The sequence below is a fragment of the Buteo buteo genome, chromosome 7 (genome assembly GCF_964188355.1).
Source record: "Buteo buteo chromosome 7, bButBut1.hap1.1, whole genome shotgun sequence".
Classification (NCBI taxonomy): Eukaryota; Metazoa; Chordata; class Aves; order Accipitriformes; family Accipitridae; genus Buteo; species Buteo buteo.
In genome coordinates this window covers 37,017,386-37,023,385 of record NC_134177.1, presented here as the reverse complement: position 1 = coordinate 37,023,385, position 6,000 = coordinate 37,017,386, and positions in this window count along the sequence as shown.

Here is a 6,000-nt window from a genome sequence, read left to right as displayed (position 1 = left end):
GCTTTAAGTATCTTCTATTTCCCTCAGTATCTGACCTTTCCCTTTCTCATATGGCTATTGCTCTACTCTGCTAGCAAAAAAGCAACAAGCAGCCATTATCAGCCTCATCTCGCCAGTCCTGGCCATTAGCGTTAATCATCTCCTCCTCCAGCCCTCCTCTCTCCTGGTCCAGCTCCCCTCCATCTTCTCCTAGCGATGAACAGTCAGCACGCGATGGGAGCAAACACGCAGTGAAATAAGCACCAATACAGCAACACTGTGATAAAAGGCCAGTCATTTCCAGCTGCTAGTGCGACTGTACTTCTCTCCGGCAGGATGCAAAAGAGCCAGGATTAAAACAGGAGGTCTAGTGCCGTAGATCATCTTGCTGTAATTTCCCCCAGGACTGATGTGACGACTGCAGCGAGATGCACTAGTGGTGGCACATTAGCACTGCCACAGGCTTCCATCTCGCAGAACATTTCTAATGCTGGCCATTTATCCAGCGGTGCATGCAGGGGATGCACGCTGCCGCTCCATCAGCGAGGGGAGGCATGCCTAGGCCGGCTGGCGCTCGGGACTGGAAATGATGGCAGTGCCATAATGGAGTGGGCTTAGTGGTGCGTGAAGAGTTCACTTAAAAACGGACAGAAAAAGGAGAGGGGAGAGGAAAAGGGGAAGATAAAAGACGCTAAGCTGAAGGGAGCAGATAAGATGGGTGATAAGACAGGGAAGGAAGTTGAATCTAAGTATAGAAAGGCATGCACAGGGAATGTAAATGAGGGGCTGGACTGGATAGAAAACCAGTGGGGCTTTATGTGGAAATTGATAAAAGGGAGATTAAAACAAAAGTTCAAAGGTAAATGCTTGTTGTAGAAAAATAGGGAGCTGTAGAGAGAGAAGATAGCACTCTGACGTACCAACTTCGCTCTCAGCAATGTGAATTTTCCATGTTGTCTTGGCCAAGAAGAGGAGAGGAGCAAAGATGGGGCGTTGTAGCAGGACTGGAAATGACAAAGAAGAATGGGTGTGAGAACAGCAATGGAAAACAGGCAGGGACAGCACTGCTGCAAAGCAAAGGCAATTTTGTCTTGTAACTGTGTGCTCACTCAAGCTTGACAGAGAAAGAAGAGGAAAAATACATTCCTGTTATAGAAATTCATATGTACGTAAATCACGCAGCAAACTTCATGGCGCACGGTTCAGTGTGCCCAGGCTCAGCTGCCAGCTCTCCTGCAGGCTTCTCGCTAAACTTGGGCTAATTGTTTCTGCCTCTCTCTAAACCATGGGTGATGATGCTGCTTTGCTCCCAACCTTTGCCTCTTTTTCTTACCTTTGGGGATGGCCATCTCTTGGGGCTATGTTGCTGCGTCTGTAGGTAAAGTGCAAATAATGCCTCTGTATTGGCGGTATCATGAAGGTAGGTTAAGACTGGAGATGCCAGTGGTGCTTTGTGTAAGTCTGGCCCCCAGCCCAGTGAAGCTAAGATGGCTTTTGTACTTTTAAATGTAATTTTACCTCTGCGTAATGTGTCACAGATATCAAGCTTTCTTGGGAGATGAGGTAATGAACTCATGTGGGAGCTAATGAAGGTCATCATGAGAGAGCAGTAAGAATAATGCCTACCGCTGGGAGACTTCTCACCGGGAGCCCTCAGACTTCAGCACTTTCCAGTCTAAATAAGATGTGTACTTCCCTGACCTTGTCTTCTCCAATGTAAACGCAGAGCAGGATGTACTTAGAATTAAGATAAATAAGGCCTTACCCAAATAAAACACTAGTCTGCAGAAACAAATCTCATCCAAGGAAGAGGGTGATTGGAAGCAGAAACTGATGCTGCTCTACTTGAAAAACCTTAAATGCTGTAGAGATGAGGGCAATGTAGTACCTGGTGTGGAGTATAGTAGTAAATGCAACTTAAGGTGGAAGATGCTATTGCAAAGTCTTGTGAGTTTTAATAAGTAAGTTATGGGTGAAATAACATTTAATTTCTCTACCCAAACTTTATTTTTAAGGGTACTCTGGGTGATTTTTTTTCCCCTAGATGTACAGTAGACAAGTGCAGCTAATCTTTGGGGGAATAGATGTAAACCCACAACATTCTGAAAAAAATTTACTAGAAACCTGCATCAGTTGACACAGTGGAAGAAAGAAGGAGGTTACTTCACCTGTGCTAATATTCCCAGTTCAGCTTCTCGCAACTACAGCCCTTCTATATCTGATGGCAGGGAGGTGGGAAGACCTGCTTCTACTCTCAGCCAACACAGTAGAAGAAGGTCAATGTGCTGCTCCGAGCTGTCCTGTGCAGCACAGCGCTGGGGTTAGGGCTGCCTGCAGTGCCCTGCCAGCACAGGGCTGGAGGAAGGGTCACGGCCGAGCCCCACGTTTTCAACACGACATCCTAGTAAGGAAGCTGAGAGGCAGCTAGGAACTGGGGGAAGCAGGGAGAAATGATTCGTATTACAAATAATGACGCGAAAAGGGGTGGAGGAGCCCTGTCAAAATGTAAATGTGCAATTTGCATAATTGGGCAGCCAGGATTAAAGGAAGCACAGAAAAGGATAAGGATTACATGGAGGGACAGAGAAGGGAAATGAGAGCAGCACAGAGAGAAAACACTGCACATAGATATAACATCTGAGATAAGCAAGAGCAAAAGGAGAAGTTGGAATACTCAAAGGCAGTGAAAGGAGAGGGAGCTGAGAGGAGCAGTGGTGTGTGTTACTAATCCAGGGTGTATCTGAGCTAGCTAAGAAGTGTGCAAATGAGTTTTAAAAGGAGCTTGAAATCAAAGGGGAGTGTCAGCTGGGCGTTAAGCATCCCCTTTCGTGGTGACCTTGAGAGCCCAGACCACTGCTACCTAACAACCAAACACAGCACTCCTGAATGGTTCCTTCAAATCTTATCCATAATTAATTTTGTCTTTGATGAATGGGTCATTCTCCACCAGGATATTTGTCAGCTGTCAAAATCACCCAAGTGGTGGCCTCTGACAGCCGCCTTACTGTCTCCTGCCCTGGGGCAAGCATGGCAGCGCTGGTTGCTGCCTGTCTCCGCTCAGCTTTTCCCAGGAGCTGTGCTTACTGTGGCTGGCTGGACCCAGCAAGGTCCCAGGTGCTTACACTGCTCAGCAGTGACCAACTGGCAAGCAGCCAGTCATCCAATCTCCCCTCGGTGCTGAAATTCCTCCTGAAGTCATGCCGGGTCAAGGAGCTTTCCAGTGCTCCATGCAACCACCCTGCAGCCCTTCTCCTTACCCAGCTCCTAAAGCTCCCATGGACTTGCTTCCCTCTGGCTTGTGTGTACACAGAGAAGATGGCTGTGGCCAAGCCAAATTCAGAGCCACGTTCTACACAAAGACATATATAAGGGCAAAAATGTAATACTCCTTTTAAGACTTGTTTTGTGCTAATGCCTAAGGGCAGGAATTGCATTGTACTTGCTGCTGTGCAAATGTAAAACATAAAGAGCGTTTGCTGCCCCAGAAAGCTTGCGTCTGATGGGAAAGAAAGAGAGGGAGTGAATGCAGGCAGGGGAGCATGAAGAACAAGACAGGATGGGGCTGTGATATGGCAGTCCGATGGAGGTACCTGCTGTGTCCTGGTACTGAACTCAAAACATAGCACCGTACCAGCTACTAGGAAGACAGTTAACTCTATCCCAGCTGAAACCAGGACATACTGCAATGGGAGTCTCTGCTAGATTCTGGCAGCTGGAATGGAGAGAGTCAGATGGTGCTTTATTAATATGATGTAGAATATGAATATTGGGTTTTTTCCTTATTGCCAGAACAGAACTTGCTCAAGTGACTCTCAGCTTAGAGAAATGCAGGAGCAAGAAAAGATGGTGGTGAATAGAAGTGTTCAGAGAGAGATTTGTTTGCTCACGCATTGTGCCAAAAATGTGAAGAAGTCTTCCTCTTAAATGTGTCCCTGGTTGGTTTGTTTCCTAACACCCTAAATTCGGATTCTGCAAAAATAAACCTGCTGCTTGACAGTTCTTTAAAGGGTGACGGAAGGAGAAGATGGGTGAGGGAACTGCTTTTTAAAAAAAAAAAACAAACTCAAAAATGTGAGGTACAGATTAGTTCTGCTTTTACTAGAAGTGTTACGGCATCCTCACTGAGAGCTGTGAGTAAACTCAGTGAGTGAAACCTTCCAGGTGGGATGTGGGGACAATTTGCCCTCACTTAATGTTGTCTTAATGTTGTCTCTGCAGTTACTTTCCAGCAGGTCAATGCTCGCCTGGGTGATTACAGCTCTCAGCGTCTGACCTTGTCTCATCATCTGGGGTTTCTGTCCCCAGACTTCTTCCCTGGGCCCCAGTAATTCAGCCAAACCACTCACATTTTAATTCTTCAACAGGGTATCTCAGGAAATGCACTTATTTGGCTCTCCCAGTGCATCTGAATGGAGAAGCTGGGTGAAAGTTTAATAGAGGAAAAATGTGAGTCCACCACAGAAGTGAAATTAAGCATTAACAAAAAACACCACCACAAAGCTTTACACACTCAGATTGTAAATCTCTTCCTATCACAGTTACTCAAGTCTCTTATTTTATGTAGTGTCACATTTGACTTACTCTCCAGCTATCGTAGAATGTTTCAGACACAGCAGGAACTGAACTTCTAATAAAATAGTAATAATAAAAAAAAACAGACAGGCCTTCATCAACCACTAGTGAGAAGCAGAGCATGAGGGGGAGGGAAGGGGAGATTAGAGTCGAGAAAGAAGAGAAGAGGAGTAAATGCAACCCTGTCCAACTTAGGTATCTTTTATGGACCACTTGCTCTTTTGCCTTATTCCTTTTCTTTTTTTGTGTGTCTACAGGCAGGCTGTATGTCTGATTAAGTAAAGCAAGTAGAGAGCTTGAGGTTGCAGATCTATAAATCTGAAAAAGCAGGTATTCCTGAATTTTATGTCATTTTCCTACTTAGGATTCTTGATTTTGAAAAGACTGCCTTCTGTCAAAGTTTAATTAATCTTGTACTCTCAGGGATTGTCATTTTGATTGTCTAAAATGTACAGTGCTGTGCTTGGAAATGATTTTAGGGGTTGTTATATTGCCACTGTCTCTTGATTTTTACATCATCATTGTTTATTACATAAATAGAAGTCCTGTCTTGGCTTTCCCTAAATTTGGTTGCTCCAAGGTTGGTCATTTTCTCTGCAATGTCTTTGATTTATCTCCATTGCTATAGCACTCCTAAGCTCTGGAAAGATCAGCTTGGATCCTCAGGAGTATCCAGCTCTTTAGAAGAATAAAATTCCCCTACTGAAACTCTATAGGAGTATTGTGAGCTGTTGAGGCAATGGCAATCATCCCAGTGTCTTCCACATACTGACAAAATGGGGCGTTCTACTATGTTCTTACTAGTGAGGATTCTTGGTTTTTCTTCAAGATAAAATTGGGCAGAAGAATCTTTCCTACTCTGGGGAAAAATGATAAATTGGCCAACAAATTTCCTCTTGTCACAGCTTTATAGTGGTACAACCTTAGTCTAGCTAAGCTACCAAAAATGGAGCCTCATTTACACCTCACTTGGAGAATCATTCCTGGAAAACCATAGCTCTTTACATGGAAAGCGATGTCTGAAGTGTTTCTGAAAGGGCTTCCTGGCAAAATGCAACATCTGACACTGTCTATGAAGGTTTGAAAAACGAAAATGAAAAAAATACAGAATAATTCCTGCTGTTTGACCCAATCCTCTTCATCTTTGTAATACAGATCTTCAGTATCTTTTGCAGCTCCATGCTGTAGACTGGGATGCATGCAGTGCTTAAAACAGCTATTAACTCTCTTTTGTATGATGAATACAGCATGTCCTCCTCAAACTTAGAACTTATTCTGTGAATACAGAATTAACTTTCTGAGATTCAACCTAGGTAAATTAATTTCATATCAATTTCAAAAATCAGTCTTTTTTTTTTTTTTTTTAAAAAAAAGGATTCTCAGTAATTACAGAGATGGATATTTCACACTCCCAAAACTGTGAAGTCCAAATTTTCTAATATCAAGGCA